This window comes from Clupea harengus, chromosome 23 (genome assembly GCF_900700415.2).
Source record: "Clupea harengus chromosome 23, Ch_v2.0.2, whole genome shotgun sequence".
NCBI lineage: Eukaryota > Metazoa > Chordata > Actinopteri > Clupeiformes > Clupeidae > Clupea > Clupea harengus.
The window spans coordinates 23,080,061-23,097,560 of NC_045174.1; the positions used below are offsets into that span (position 1 = coordinate 23,080,061).

The 17,500-nt window shown below is 46.8% G+C and overlaps 1 protein-coding gene and 1 long non-coding RNA gene across 8 annotated transcripts in view; both read left to right on the plus strand.

Annotated features, from left to right (window-relative positions):
• LOC105893717 (SEC14-like protein 1) overlaps positions 1–17,500 on the plus strand; it is a 436,978-nt gene that overhangs the window by 307,901 nt on the left and 111,577 nt on the right. The gene's annotated exons all lie outside the window — the stretch shown is intronic.
• The window catches only part of LOC116218758, a 15,926-nt gene continuing 11,603 nt past the window's right edge, over positions 13,178–17,500 (plus strand). Inside the window, exon 1 of the long non-coding RNA XR_004163029.2 lies at positions 13,178–13,326. This is a non-coding gene — a long non-coding RNA (uncharacterized LOC116218758). The remainder of the gene's footprint in view (positions 13,327–17,500) is intronic.

Sequence of the window (17,500 nt, forward strand, 5' to 3'; positions counted from 1 at the left end):
TGCTGGAGGATAGGCCTCGCTGCTCTTTGTGCTCTGAAACTTTATTTATTGATTTATTTACTACCCACAAGTTGTACCATCCATTTTGTTAATAAACCAACCACTTGGAACTGTACTTGGACCGCTTTGGATTTCATTTATTTTCACACCACAAGCGTCAAAGAACCCCCAGTCAACGCCAACAACGTGACTTAACAAAGGGACACTTAGGATAAATGGTCACTATAGGCATAATGGACCTATCAGCAGTGTGGGTTGCAGAAAATAATGCACTTCGAGGTGGACGCAAATCAAACACCTAACACCGTGCTGTCCATTGTCCTGCATGTGTGTGGGTCGGTGCATGGCACTGCATATACTGCATGTGTGTGGGTCGGTGCATGGCTTGTGTGGGTCGCTGCATGTGTGTGTGTCGCTACATGGCTTGCATATACTGCATATACTGCATGTGTGTGGGTCGCTGCATGGCTTGCATATACCGAATATACTGCATGTGTGTGGGTCGGTGCATGGCTTGCATATACTGCATGTGTGTGGGTCGGCGCATGGCTTGCATATACTGCATGTGTGTGTGGGTCGCTGCATGGCTTGCATATACTGCATGTGTGTGTGGGTCGCTGCATGGCTTGCATATACTGCATGTGTGTGGGGCGCTGCATGTGTGTGGGTCTAGTGGCTCCACTACTGGAGGCGGACAACAGAGCACAGACAAGGTAGCACAGCTCATAGCACACACACACACACACACACACACACACACACAGCACACATAATACACACATAATACACAACACACACAAACATACACACACAACACACACACATAATACACAACACACACACACACACACACACAACACACATAATACACACAGCACACACAACACACACAATACACAACACACATAATACACAACACACATAATACACAACACACAACACACATAATACACACAGCACACACAACACACATAATACACAACACACATAATACACAACACACAACACACAGCTCAAGCTTACATCACACACATCAGGCCTCTCTAACTGAACCACACACTAAATCCCAAGACTGAGAAAGGGACAGAGCTAGGAGGAGGCAGAAAGAAAGATAGAAAGAAAGGCTTAAAGAGGAGAGAGGAAAAACACCAGAGATATACCACAAAAGAGAGCGGGGAAGAAAAACAATATTTCCTACACACATCAATCTGTGGTCAACACAGTGTGTGTGCCACTTCAGAGGGGTCATGCATTCAGTACAACCTGCTGACAAGATAACCCTGTGTCTGTGTGTGTGTGTGTGTGTGTGTCACAGTATATCAGTCACACTATATACAGCCCCCACCACACGCAGCCAGACACACACACTCACACACTCAGATATGCACACACACCAATCACACGCAGCCAGACACACACACACACACACACACAGTTATGCGCACACACATACACCACACACAGTCACAGATACAAACTCTACCACACTCACACACTCAGATATGCACACACACCAATCACACGCAGCCAGACACACACACACACACAGTTATGCGCACACACATACACCACACACAGTCACAGATACACACTCTACCACACACACACACACACCCATCACACACAAACAGATATGCGCACACACATACCACATGCAGACACAGATACAAACTCCCCCCTCACACACAGACACATAAAGACACACACACAGATGTGTACACACCACACCGAACCACACACACACACCAAGCACCCACACTATCCCCCCACACACACACACAGATACACACTCCCCCCACACACACACGCAGATATGCAGCATGCGCTCACACACACACACACAAGATGTATTGCTAACGACACACTTACATGGTCCACTGGATCTTTTCATTCTTGATGGAGTTGTACAGGTGCTGTAGAGGCAAAGCAAACATATGATTAACCTCTGAGGAACAAAAGCACTCACACACACACACGGATACCCCCCCCCCCCCCCCACACACACACACACACACTCTCTCTCACACATTCTCTCTCTCTCTCTCTCTCTCACACACACACACACACACACACACACACACACACACACACACACACACACACACAGTTTCTCTCTCTCTCTCTCTCTCTCTCTCTTTCTCACACACATACTAACATTTTGAGAATCTGGGTAAGGGTACAAACCAAACCATACAGATGTTTCACCATCTGAAATTTCTATGAGAGATTCAGAGCAGATGGTACCCTAAGATAGAGTTATATGAGACTCAGTACACACACACACACACACACACACACACACACACCTCTATGAGACTCAGACTCAGTACCCCAACATAGAGCTCTATGAGACTCAGTATTCTAACATAGAGCTGTATGAGACTCAGTACACACACACACACCTCTATGAGACTCAGACTCAGTATTCTAACACAGAGCTCTATGTGTCTATGACACTCAGTACACACACACACACACACACCTCTATTAGACTCAGTACACTAACATAGAGCTCTATGTGACTCAGTACACACACACACACACACCTCTATGAGACTCAGATCTCTATGTGACTCAGTACACTAACATAGAGCTCTATGTGACTCAGTACACACACCACACACACACCTCTATGAGACTCAGATCTCTATGAGACTCAGTACACACACACACCTCTATGAGACTCAGTACACACACACACCTCTATGAGACTCAGTACACTAACATAGAGCTCTATGACACTAGTGGCATTTCCATGTGTCCTCTTTCAATGTTAACATCTCAGTCAGTTAGAATAACAAAAGGCACTGCAGAATAATAACATGTAATATAGAATTATAACATGTAATATAGAATAATAATAACATGTAATATAGTTATAACATGTAATATAGAATAATAACATGTAATATAGAGTTAAGACGTACTCCAGAGGTACTCCAGAGTAATAACAGGTAACAGAGTGCTGTGCGAACCAGATAGAGAGGAGCATTACTAAACATTACTGAAAGAGTTCAGTCCAGTTTAAGGTTGGGTATCCAGATAGTGACTCTGGCATGGATGGGCTTCTGTTCCAGTCAGTCGTTGTCAATAACGACACTGTTATAATGCTTCATAACCCTTAATGAATAAGGCAGTCATACGAAGATTTCAAGACCATCCTACTTATTCTCCTCAAGAAACCATTCAACCAAAACGTCAATTTTTATATCCCGGTTTACCGGGGGATCGTTTGCGGTGTTCAAAAATGAGGATTATGTGTCTGGATCTGAATGAAGTTGCCGTCACAGACAGGAAGAGACGCTAGGCTGTCCTTGGTTGGATGGGAGTGTGTGTGTGTGTGTGTGTGTGTTTTCCCTCATTGATAAAGCAGTGCTCAGGAGATTGGCATCACTCAGCCTGTCACATTAACACACACACAGACAGACAGACACAGAGGCAAGCAAAATCAGCATCACTCAGTCTCACTCACACACACACACACACACACACACACACACACACACACACAGGAGATCAGAGTCTCCCTTGGGCAAATGCACTGTGACAGCCAGGAGGAGTCTCCTGCATTTCCATTTAAATCCAAAACACACACACACACACACACACACACAAATCTAAATGCCAACCGAGTGGCATCCATGGTATGGTGCCAGTGTGGGCTGGTGTTTATGATATATGGCTGATATAATCCTCTACTGACACACACACACACACACACACACACACACACACACACACAGAGAGAGAGAGATAGACTGATATAGTCCTCCACTGATATAGTCCTCCACTGTCAGTACATTAGCCACTTGGACCTGCTGCTCCTAATGGTAATTATAGTGATTTTATAGTGTCACACACAGTATAGAAATGTAGGAATAAATCAAACTGGGCTGGCACGACTTGACCTCCTCATCCTCCTCCTCCTCATAGGCCCTTGGCAGCTAACGGACAGGAGGATGACTTAACATGATTGGTCAGGTCAGACATGAAGAAAAGTGTTCCTCGGAAAATCTCCAGAGAGAGAGACAGAGAGAGAGAGTGAGAGTGATACAGGGAAGAGAGGGAGGAAGAGAGATGGAGAGAGAGATACAGACAGAGAAGGAAAGAGTGAGAGAGAGAATAGCAGAGGGAGCATATAAAAGAGCAAGAGAATTCCTCTTTGGAGATTCTGATTGGTCTGGTTGGATCTCTAGAGAAGTGAAGAGAGTTCCTCTTCGGAGATTCTGATTGGTCGGGTTGGATCTCTAGAGAAGTGAAGAGGTGCTGATCATATTGGCAGCAATCTGCCTGGTATGACATGAGTCATAAAGTACATCAGACTGCCTACACACACACACACACACACACACAAACAGGGAGAGCGAGAGAGAGAGAGACACACACACACACACACACACACACACACACACACACACACACACACACTGAGAGAGAGAGAGATAGACACACACACACACGCACACACAGAGAGTGAGAGAGAGAGAGCGAGAGAGAGAGACACACACACACACACACACACAGCATAGCAACGATTGGACTGCTATGACCTGCATCATGAGGGACATCCGACCATCTCCTGATCTCACTCCTTCAGATCTGTTACCTTAACCAAGCCTGACAGCCGGCCTGCCTGCCTGCCTGCCTGTGAAACTTCTAGTTTCCTTCCATTTAAAAAGGCGACGCACAACATATACATGTTCCACTTTCCATACAAACCTATTCATATAAGATACAAGATATATATCTAGCATCTTGCAATGATTCCGGATAGAAAACATTTCTTTGAAAATGCACTTGGAGAACATCGGAAATGGACAAGGTGTTAAATCCCTCGTGCTAGTGGTTGGGGGCCTCACACGAGCGGCCAGATCTCTCAACGTCTCAACACCTCTCCATCTCAACCAGCTTTTCTGTGCACTTTTCTGTGCACTTTACTGTGACAGCACATGAATAATGTCTGAAGCTGTCACCTCATCACTAATGCTAATACCGGGAGTGCATGTGGGTCTGATTAACCACAGGCGACAGTGGTACAGGAGGTAGAGAAGTTGTCTAGTAATCAGAAGGTTGCTAGTTCGATTCCCTGTCGAAGCGTCCTTGAGCAAGACACTGAACCCCTAATTGCTCCTGATGTGCAGTGTGCCATCAGTGTAAATGTAAAATGTGTATACATTGTAAGTCGCTTTGGATAAAAGCGTCTGCTAAATGTAAATGTAAATGTAACCAACCGTGTGCCAGTCAGTCAGGGGGGTCTGCAGAAGCTAAATCTCCTGCCCCCTCACAGAACCGACTTACCTAGCTGTTACATTACAGCGGCACGACAGGTCTGTTTTACACAACTGACCACAGAGGCCTACATCTCAAGGATGGTTCTAAATCTGGCTTAATTGACCTGGTTTGGAGGAACAGGCCACTATTGTGCGTTTGATAGTTTGTTTGATGGTAATGCACATGGTTCCTTAGCCTGTGTGTTAGCGGTCCTTAGCCTGTGTGTTAGCGGTCCTTAGCCTGTGTGTTAGCGGTCCTTAGCCTGTGTGTTAGCGGTCCTTAGCCTGTGTGTTAGCGGTCTGTAGGCTGTGTGTTAGCGGTCCTTAGGCTGTGTGTTAGCGGTCCTTAGCCTGTGTGTTAGCGGTCTGTAGGCTGTGTGTTAGCGGTCCTTAGCCTGTGTGTTAGCGGTCCTTAGCCTGTGTGTTAGCGGTCCTTAGCCTGTGTGTTAGCGGGCTGTAGGCTGTGTGTTAGCGGTCCTTAGCCTGTGTGTTAGCGGTCTGTAGGCTGTGTGTTAGCGGTCCTTAGCCTGTGTGTTAGCGGTCCGTAGCCTGTGTGTTAGCGGTCCTTAGCCTGTGTGTTAGCGGTGCGAAGACGCATTGGTAGAAAACATGCACAGACGTTTGTATGTTAACTTTTATCTCTTTATTTTATTTTCTTATTTTATATTTTAGTTTTTATTTGAGTTATAGATGACGATGTTACTAGCTCAGAGCAAAATCAGATCTAGCCCTTGGCTTCCCACTTAAGTGACTGTGTTGCTCTGTTTGGCTTCCCACTTAAGTGACTGTGTTGTTCTGTTTGGCTTCCCACTTAAGTGACTGTGTTGCTCTGTTTGGCTTCCCACTTAAGTGACTGTGTTGCTCTGTTTGGCTTCCCGCTTAAGTGACTGTGTTGCTCTGTTTGGCTTCCCACTTAAGTGACTGTGTTGCTCTGTTTGGCTTCCCACTTAAGTGACTGTGTTGCTCTGTTTGGCTTCCCACTTAAGTGACTGTGTTGTTCTGTTTGGCTTCCCGCTTAAGTGACTGTGTTGTTCTGTTTGGCTTCCCGCTTAAGTGACTGTGTTGTTCTGTTTGGCTTCCCACTTAAGTGACTGTGTTGCTCTGTTTGGCTTCCCGCTTAAGTGACTGTGTTGTTCTGTTTGGCTTCCCACTTAAGTGACTGTGTTGTTCTGTTTGCAAAGTAAAGCCGTTGTCTTGTTAGTCCATTGCACTGTTGCACTGTTTGTTTGTTTGTATTGTATTGTATTGTGTTGTATATTTTGTGTAAGCACACTGAGAGTCACTTTACCAAGTCAAATTCCTTGTTTGTGCAAACTTACTTGGCCAATAAAACCTGATTCTGATTCTGATTGTTCATATACAACCAGAACCGTTTGCATCTCCAGCTTTTTAAAAAACTCATTAGGAACACACTCACTCATGCTGTCAGATCAGGAGTCAGATCAGGAGTCAGATCAGGAGTCAGATCAGGAGTCAGATCAGGAGTCAGATCAGGAGTCAGATCACGGCTCTATTTGTGTCCCACTGCAAACACCCTACCACCCAGAAGTACCGGGGTCCAAAAACTGAGCTTGCTTGGAGGCATTTCCATTTGTAAACATTTGGGGGCATTTATGAAATAATAATAATAATAATAATAATAATAATAATGATGATATTATGATGCTAATTATGCTAGGTTTGTGTTGTTAAATTGAGCCTGTAGGTTCGCTTCAATGAAATATCTCTGTGATAATTAGGCCCATGTTGTTTGAATGCGATCCGCGGCATGTACTGCAAATCAGGATGTTGGGGTTTTGGCGAGGTAACTTCTGGTTTAACCCTGAGGTTTGCATCGCCATGGTAACTTCTGGTTTAACCCTGAGGTTTCAACGTCACAACGGAGATTCACTTATAACCGGGTTACATCGCCATGGTAACTTCTGCTGCACACCTAACAGATCAACGCATAGAAAAGCACCGCCTTCTGACCAAACAGTTCTCCTGGAAAATAGCGTCACCGTTCCATTTAAAACACTCAGCTTAATATTGACTTACACGCCATAAGAACACATCTAAGCAACCCATTAATTTAATGGAATACACAACTGTGATTGCCATCAGATCCATTTGTGCCGTGATGATGGGGCAGAGATATTGATAAGTCTATTTACTTGTTCATTCACACAGTTGGCAATTTTTGTCCAGCTTTCCTTTCTGGCTTTGACTGCAGCAAATGAGTTGCTTTTAACTTGAACTTTTAATTATAGAATTACATTTCTCATATTTGTTAATGATTGTGGTTTGTTCTTCTGGCGTGAAATATGCAGCTCTAGTCTAGACCTTTCCATGTTTGCGATGAGTCATCTGGTGCCAACACCACCTCTTTTACGTCATCGCGCTCAAAGGTCATCTGGTGCCAACACCACCTCTTTTACGTCACCGCGCTCATAGCTAGATGGGTCATCTGGTGCCAACACCACCTCTTTTACGTCACCGCGTAGCTAGAATGGGAAAACCGGGATTGACGTAACAAGTTGATAACCAACGTCATGAACTTCAGTTATGCGTGACTGTGGTTCTTAGGGTTTGTCGAGCCAGCAAAGGAAAAGATATCCCTGACATGTTGAATTTGCTTCAATCAGTTGTTTAGTTTTATCATTAAACTTGTGCATGGGTTTGAGTCTTAACACACTTACTTCTAAATACCAACAAAGGATGTATAAGTGTGTTTCTATTTAAGGTCTCTTTAGTATTCCCTAAAGGTTGCTATTAAGATTTCGGAAACAAAATCAAGATGAATTCAAGTGTTTCATAGTAGTGGCTATAGACACTTCACGAGCCATTGATTCCTTGGAATGAACTTGTCTCATAAACGTTCTGCCTCGTTAATCAGTGAATATGTAGCGTGTGTGTGTGTGTGTGCGTGCGTGTATATGTGTGTGTATATGTGTGTGTGTGTGTGTGTGTGTGAGTCTGTGTGTGTGTGTGTGTGTCTGTACGTTCTGCCTCATGAATCAGTGAAGATGTAGCGTGTGTGTGTGAGTGTGTGTGTGTATGTGTGTGTGTGTGTGTGTGTCTGTACGTTCTGCCTCGTGATTCAGTGAAGATGTAGCGTGTGTGTGTGTGTGTGTGTGTGTGTGTGTGTGGTGTGTGGTGTGTGGTGTGTGTGTGTGTGTGTATCTGTATGTTCTGCCTCGTGAATCAGTGATGTAGCGTGTGTGTGTGTGTGTGTGGTGTGTGGTGTGTGGAGTGTGTGTGTATCTGTATGTTCTGCCTCGTGAATCAGTGATGTAGCGTGTGTGTGTGTGTGTGTGTGTGGTGTGTGGTGTGTGTGTGTATCTGTATGTTCTGCCTCGTGAATCAGTGATGTAGCGTGTGTGTTAACACACTGCATATGCTCATCCCCCACATGCAGCACAGAAGAAGGCAAAGATTATCTAACTCTGAATTAACCACTGTGTGTGTGTGTGTGTGTGTGTGTGTGTGTGTGTGTGTGTCACAAACTTTACAAATAAAGGCCTAAGACACACAGAAAGGTGGAACAAAAGAGAAAGAGAAAGGGAGAGAGAGGGAGAGGGAAGGAGAGAGAGAAAGAGAGAGAGATGGTGTGTTTCTACCTATCCGTCTACCTTCTTGTATAGAAGTTTCTCAGTCAATCCTACCGTCTGATATTAAAGTCACACTAGTTGACTGTGTTGTGTCCGTGTTTGTGTACAAGTGAGCGAGTCTGTGTGTCTGTGTGTGTGTGTGTGTGTCAGTGTCAGTGTGTCTGTGTCAGTGTGGGTGTGTGTTTCTCAGTCAATCCTACTGTCTGATATTAAAGTGATTTGTCCTCTTTTTTCTGACGAGTGTCTCCGAGCTACGGCCTTCTTTCACGTCTCACTGTGACACGTTCTCTAGACTCGCTGATCTCACACTCAGGACCCCTGCACCCACCAGTGGGACTCGCTCCCCGTCGTCAGGCCCCGCATGATCGTTGCTATGGAAACGGAAGACACGGACCATCACCGTGAATATTCATGAAAGACGGGCTCGAGTGTTTCCAGGAACCCACGGCCTCCCCTCCAACTGATTCGACACTACTACCCCCCCCCCCCCCCCCCCCCCCCCCCACACACACACACACACACACACACACACACACACAGCTCTGGATCACATTGACATAGTGTGCCTGCTGAATGAACACATGGAACACATGCAACTGTGGAGACCAGACACGTCTCCTGTACTGAACGCCATTAGAGGGGAGAGCAGCAACACACACACTCACATAAACACACACAGTAACTCACACACACTCACTCTCACACACACAATCACTCACACACACACACACACACACAGAGTCACTCACACACACAATCACTCACACACACAATCACTCACACACACACACTCACACACACAGAGTCACTCACACACACACACACACACACACAATCACTCATACACACACTCACTCACACACACACTCCTACACGCTGCCCTCATTACCCCAGAGGGCGAGGGAGTTCAGGAAGGAGGGGTGCTAATGGAAGTGTGTGTGTGTGTGTGTGTGTGTGTGTGTGTGCGTGTACATAGTCTCTGACTATTTCTGTGTTTGTGAGTGCATATGTGCATGTCTATGCCTGTGTGTGTGTGTGTGTGTGTGTGTGTGTGCGTGCGTATGTCTATCTGTGTGCCCAATTAATCAGATCGATTGGAGGCCAGCACCCTTTCTCCCTATTCATGTTCCATCAACCTTGCCCCACTCGATCTCAGTGCAGAGAGAACGCACACACACGTACACACACACATATACACACATTAGAGACACATACACATACACACACACACACACACACACACACACACACACACACACACACACACTCACATTATAGAAACACACATACACACGCACTAGAAAAACAGAAACACACATGCAAATTAGGGACCCACACATACACACACACGCACATTAGAGAAACACACACATATTAGAGACACACACATACAAACACACATTAAAGACACACACACATTAGACACACACACATTAGACACACACACATTAGAGACACACACATTAGAGACACACACATTAGAGACACACACATTAGAGACACACACATTAGAGACACACACACACACACACACACACACACACACTAGTCTTGACAGAAGCCATCAGGATGCAGCTCCACATGGCAAACAAGCCCCTTCTGCACACAGAGGCAGAGCAGCAGCTGCAGGATTCATACTAAACACACGACATGATGTGCCGATCCAGCTCACACACACACACACACACACACACACACATTCAGGGATCATGACATGATGTGCCGATCCAGCTCACACACACACACACACACACACACACACACACACACATTCAGGGATCATGACATGATGTGCCGATCCAGCTCGCACACACACACACACACACACACACACACACACACACACACACACACACACACATACACACAGCTCGATTTGGGTCAAATCTGTATAGAGATCACATTCAGGGAGGCTTCAGACCTCTCTGGTCTGTCACTAGAGGAGCATATTTAAAGGCTCAACTGTCCACTAATTAAGCCTTTTGCAGATAAGCTATTTCATTACAGATTAGAGAGAAGCTATTTCGTTTGTATTGATTCTGAAATCATACAGTATTCGGTGAAAACACTGCCAGTCCAGAACGATAACTTCGAACGCAACCTTTCTTGGCTGGAACATAAACAGATAGCATCTTTACGGACTGGGTGAAAGTGATTGGTGAACTAGGTTTCTATTTTCAGGGTATTTTGGTTAATTGCTTTTTAAAAAATGTAATGCTTTGCCATTTCCTACAGACAGCGACCAATAAATAAATCAATAAATCACATGGAAAACCTTTTCTAGTTTAGTAACTAGTAGTAGACACAGAGCGTTAACCTTTAACCTCTGTGACCTCTCACCCCTGTCCCAGATCTCAAGGGTTCCTACTGAAACTCTACCGACGGGGACTTTGCCTCCCTAATTGGTGAGAAATCTGAACAGCAATGAAACCAGCCATCATAGTACTCGAATGGTAAAGTGCATAGAGCCTCTCTTGCCAACAGGGTGCAAGCCAACACCTAGCTACACAAAGAACCTTTATTTGGTCAAATAGAGTCCGTCTGTGTGCGTGTGTGTGTGCGTGCGTGCGTGTGTGTGTCTCCGCTAGAAAAGCGTCCGATTCCCTACCTTTCTCCTCAAGCGGGCCTGTGGGTGGTTCTGCCCATCCTGGGCTTTGCCCAGCAGGTCGGGGAACACCAGCGGCTTGAGGGAGCGCGAGCGCGGGGTTCTGGGGTAGCGGAAGGGGTCCATCATGCGGAAGTCGCGGCTGTAGCGTACGGAGCAGAGTGAGCGTGAGCGCAGACGTCCTGACGAGTGAAGGCTGTTCACACCGATCATGACCAGGATGCACACACACGCACAGGATTGGACAGAGCAGCTGTCAATCACTGCACCTTCGCAAGGTCCTTTTCGAGCAGGACCAAACTGCACACACAGGACTGGCTGAGACGACGGCCAATCAAGGCACCTTAGCAGGTCCTTTTCACTCAATAATAATAATAATAATAAAAACCTGCCCCCTTCAGAGTTTCGTTGTTAAAAACACAAAATGACGAGCTGCGGCCCTCTAACACACAGCTGATTGGCAGGGACAGTCCTGAGGGTAATCAACGCTGGACAGTCGTAGAGAGATAAACGTATACGTCCAGCCTCTAAACATTCAGCCAGAAAGGTGGGTTCTGCTCCGTCAGGTGACGGTGAAGTCGGCAGAGCCCTGAGGGCATCCGGTGGGCTCAGTCAGTGTGCGGGAGGAACAAAATCACAGAGTGCTCAATATGGCATTAAAAATGCAGCGCTGAAAAACGAGCAGAAAGGCAGAAAAACAACTGAAAACATGATCCTTCCAGTTTCGTTAGCAGCAATGTCCACCGCCACAACACAAGTGCAGAATCCAGGGATATATTCCACGCTTTTTAAAACTCCACGCCAAGAGTGCAAGAGAAATGGCCGCCCAGTGCAAGAGATCCTCTCCAACTCTGGCTCTGTTGTTGAGTTAAATGGAACCCCTCCAGGTCCGACAGCCCAGGGATGGTCACTCTTTGCTGGGAGGCAGGTGGCCTATGGGTCCCCGGGGTGGTGGTGGGGGTCAGAGAAGGGAGCTGGGGAGGAGAGAGAGGACTGAAGCCAAGAGAACAAGTGGCTCGGGGGAGACGACACACGAGCGAAGGGCTCTGACGGATCACAGATGGCCAGAGAGACTCTCAGAGGTGAGAAGGAACAGCCAAGCATCCAACAGATGGGTGGAGATTGGGGCGGAAGTGTGGAATCAGGCGCAAAACACACACACACACACACACACACACACTGACACACACACACACACACACACACACACTGACACACAGACACACAGACTCGCTCACTTGTACACAAACACGGACACAACACAGTCAACTAGTGTGACGTTATTTCCCGGTTAGGAAAAGGGGATTCCAAAACAAAAAAAGAGAAACGTCTAAAAACACCAACAATGTTTTGGGTTTCCGGGATATCTGAATCTCGTACAAAAAAAAAGAAGAAAAAAAGCAAAGAAAAAAAGAAAAAAAAAATTGACAAAGGCAAAAAAGTAGGCTGACCTGTGGTGCTGATAAGATAAAGATAGCCTGGAAATCTTTTTTTAAAAAAAGGCAGGTCGGCCGCGCGAGGAGACGATTAAGATCGCACTCTTTCACTCGGCGGAGATTAGCCACGTTTCCTGTTGCTCCCGCACTCAAGATGGACACACTCTTGTCCTCTCCTCTCCTCTCGCCTCGCGTGGAAAGTCAGGAGTCTCCACTTGCGCACCCCCCCCCCTCTCTCCACTCTCTCTCTATCCCTCTATCCGTCTATTCCTCCGTCACTCCGTCCATCCGTGTGATCTCGTCCCTGTCGTCTCCTCCTGTGACTGCTTGTGACGTCCACTAGTTTGAGTTGTCTCTTAGTGAGGACATCCTTGTCCATCTTCTCTCCAGGTTCCTCTGATCAGCGTGTGTGTGTGTGTGTGTGTGTGATGCACACCAGCACGCTGCCCAGTCTCCCTTTATTCCTTTATCTTCCTGGGTCTTCTTTTCCCTTTCTTTCGCTGTTCCTGCGTGTGTGTGTTTTTGTGTGTGTGTGTTCAATAGGCGCTGCGGATGAGCACTGCGCGAATTGCAGGAGAGAAAAGGAGCTGATGGTGGCTGTGAGCTCTCTCTCGTTCTCCGCTTCTCTCTCTCACACACACACACGCGCACGCTCACTCCCTCTCTCTCTCTCGTTCTCCGCTTCTCTCTCTCACACACACACGCACGCACGCTCACTCCCTCTCTCTCTCTCTCTCTCTCTCTCTCTCTCACCTCCCTCCCTCCCTCCCTCTTTCTGTCTGTCAGCAGCGAATCATAGCCTTCCAACTCGCCTACATGCATGTAGACACACACACACACACACACACACACACACCTCCCTCCACTTTGAACACCAATTATTAGCATTCTGCACTTGTCCTTTCAGAGGTGGGGGGATAGAAAAAGAGAGGGGGAGAGAGAGAGAGAGAGAGAGAGAGAGAAAGGGGGAGAGAAGGAGGAGGGAGGGAATGGATTGAATCCAGCAGGAAGGCACCGTGAGTTAAAGAATACATTACAACCGCTAATGACAACACACACACACACACACACACACACACACACACACACACACACACACACACACACACACACACACACACACACACACACACACACACACACGTATGAGTCTAAAGAGTTCCAGCATTAAAAAAACACCATCTAAATCCAATTACCTATTTCTCCAAATAGGCTTAGAAATGGCAATCGACTGCAGGTATAATCCTTTTCCCATCTATTACATGAATTGCACCGGCACACAGAGATGCAGACTAGAACCACATAAAGTATGAGATTTAAGAGTATGTAAGACTGCTCTTATGCTAACGGAGGATGACACACACGCACGCACGCACACGCACACACACACACACACACACACACACACACACACGCGTATGCGTAGGGACGGACTGCTCTTATGCTAACGGAGGATGACACACACACACACACACACACACACACACACACACACACACACACACACACACACACACACACGTATGCATAGGGACGGACTGCTCTTATGCTAACGGAGGATGACACACACACACACACACACACACACACACACACACACACACACAGCGTTAATATGCATCAGCACTAACCTGTGAGAGGTGGGCAGAGACACCGAAAGTGAGGGGAAGGGATAGAGAGAAGGAGTGAGAGAGAGAGAGAGAAGGAGTGAGAGAGAGAGAAGAGGGGGAGAGATAGAGAGAAGGAGTGAGAGAGAGAGAGAGAAGGAGTGAGAGAGAGAGAGAGAAGGAGTGAGAGAGAGAGGAGAGAAGGAGTGAGAGAGAGAGGAGAGAGAGAGAGAGGAGGGGGAGAGATAGAGAGAAGGAGTGAGAGAGAGAGAAGAGGGGGAGAGATAGAGAGAAGGAGTGAGAGAGAAGGAGTGAGAGAGAGAGAGAAGAGGGGGAGAGATAGAGAGAAGGAGTGAGAGAGAGAGAAGAGGGGGAGAGATAGAGAGAAGGAGTGAGAGAGAGAGAGAGAAGGAGTGAGAGAGAGAGCGAGAGAAGAGAGAAGGAGTGAGAGAGAGAGGAGAGAGAGAGAGAGGAGGGGGAGAGAGAGAGAGAAGGAGTGAGAGAGAGAGAAGAGGGGGAGAGATAGAGAGAAGGAGTGAGAGAGAGAGAGAGAAGGAGTGAGAGAGAGAGCGAGAGAAGAGAGAAGGAGTGAGAGAGAGAGGAGAGAGAGAGAGAGGAGGGGGAGAGATAGAGAGAAGGAGTGATAGAGAGAGAAGAGGGGGAGAGATAGAGAGACGGAGTGTGAGCGAGAGAGAGAAGGAGTGAGAGAGAGAGGAGAGAGAGAGAGGAGGGGGAGAGATAGAGAGAAGGAGTGATAGAGAGAGAAGAGGGGAGAGATAGAGAGACGGAGTGTGAGAGAGAGAGAGAAGGAGTGAGAGAGAGAGAAGAGGGGGAGAGATAGAGAGAAGGAGTGAGAGAGAGAGAGAGAGAGAAGGAGTGAGACAGAGAGCGAGAGAAGAGAGAAGGAGTGAGAGAGAGAGAGGAGAGAGAGAGGAGGGGGAGATATAGAGAGAAGGAGTGATAGAGAGAGAAGAGGGGGAAAGATAGAGAGAAGGAGTGAGAGAGAGAGAGAGAAGAGAGAAAGAGTGAGAGAGAGAGAAAGAAAGAGAGAGAGAGAGAGAGAGAAAGAGGAGGGGGAGAGATAGAGAGAAAGATTGAAAGAGAGAGAGAGAGGAGGGGGATAGATAGAGAGAAAGAGTGTGAGACAGAGAATGAGGAGAGATAGAGAGAAAGAGTGAGAGAGAGAGAGAGAGAGAGAGAGAGAGAGAGGAGGGGGATAGATAGAGAGAAAGAGTGAGAGACAGAGAGGGGGGTAGAGACAAAGAGTGAAAGAGGGGGAAAGAAGAGCTTTAATAAAAAAACAGAGCTTCTGACAATGAAAACAGACAGAATGGAATCACCACTAGAATTCATTCAACATTCAAATAGAATTAGCATAGATTCCGAATAGAATGTGTCCACACAAGACCACAATCTGCATTTCCCACACGAACCACGACAACAATGACACCCCATAAAACATGACGTCATCATACAAAACAAACAATGCCTAACGCATAAAATGCACCACATCAAACTATTCTAAAGCTCATTTAACTCAAGCATGTCCACCATCAGACAGGACAGGGGATCATGATACGCTTAAGAGGACAAGGGGTGGCATAATCCATGTCGGAAAAAAGACTGCACAATTCATACATGTTAATTTGTGTATAGGGGGCCCAAGTCTATAAGACAACACTGTGTTAACACACACACAATCACACCTTGTTTCATATACAAGAACATAGACAGAAAAAAGATCTGCTTTACCACGCTTCACCACGCTTTACCACGCTTCACCACGCTTTACCACAGACTCATCATGCCAGTGTTGCACAGGTCAAGTGTGCCCCCGTGGGTTTCTGCAGACCTTTTCCATGTGGGCAGAGACTACACCGAGGGTGGCGTCGGTGCCTTTTCCATGTGGGCAGAGACTACACCGAGGGTGGCGTCGGTACCTTTTCCATGTGGGCAGAGACTACACCGAGGGTGGCGTCGGTACCTTTTCCATGTGGGCAGAGACTACACCGAGGGTGGCATCGGTGCCTTTTCCATGTGGGCAGAGACTACACAGAGGGTGGCATTGGTGCCTTTTCCATGTGGGCAGAGACTACACCGAGGGTGGCATCGGGACCTTTTCCATGTGGGCAGAGACTACACCGAGGGTGGCGTCTGTACCTTTTCCATGTGGGCAGAGACTACACCGAGGGTGGCGTCGGTACCTTTTCCATGTGGGCAGAGACTACACCGAGGGTGGCGTCGGTGCCTTTTCCATGTGGGCAGAGACTACACAGAGGGTGGCGTCGGTACCTTTTCCATGTGGGCAGAGACTACACCGAGGGTGGCATCGGGACCTTTTCCATGTGGGCAGAGACTACACCGAGGGTGGCGTCGGTGCCCTCTCGTCGCCGGTACCCTCTCGTGGGCGTATACCGGTGATTTACAGCACTGAAGTGAAACCATTTCAGTGCCCACAGTGCCCATTTCAGAGATTGACCTCCGCATGTTAATGCCAGCGCCTGGCATGAAGGCAGCATCACAGCTTGCAAAGTCTCAATGCTGCTCAAGATGGATTGGCCTGTATTTGAGAGTTAGTGTTAGCACGGGGAAGATAATTATTATATTATTATTTTTATAATAGTATATTCTATTTAGGCAGATAATGACCCTTACTGGTCTATTAGGGGAAAAAGAGATAGATGTCTTTGCTCTCAAATTTAAGTGTGTTTCAGCAGATTTTGCCTGCTGGCTTTTGATTTGGATGCAAACATGTATGCGTGGCAGACATTTGTCTTCAAAAAAACGCATGGATACAATTCTTCATATAATTTAAAAAAATGAACCAACAACTCCTCTCAAGTAAAAGTACAAGTAGACAATGTGAATGTCAAAGCCCAAACTAGTTAAGTTTAAGTTTTGCCAATAATTTAGAACGAACCAGAATATCAAGAACGTGCTAGTCGAATAGGCCCCTCCCTGACACGGGTCATGTGACACGTGAATAATGCAT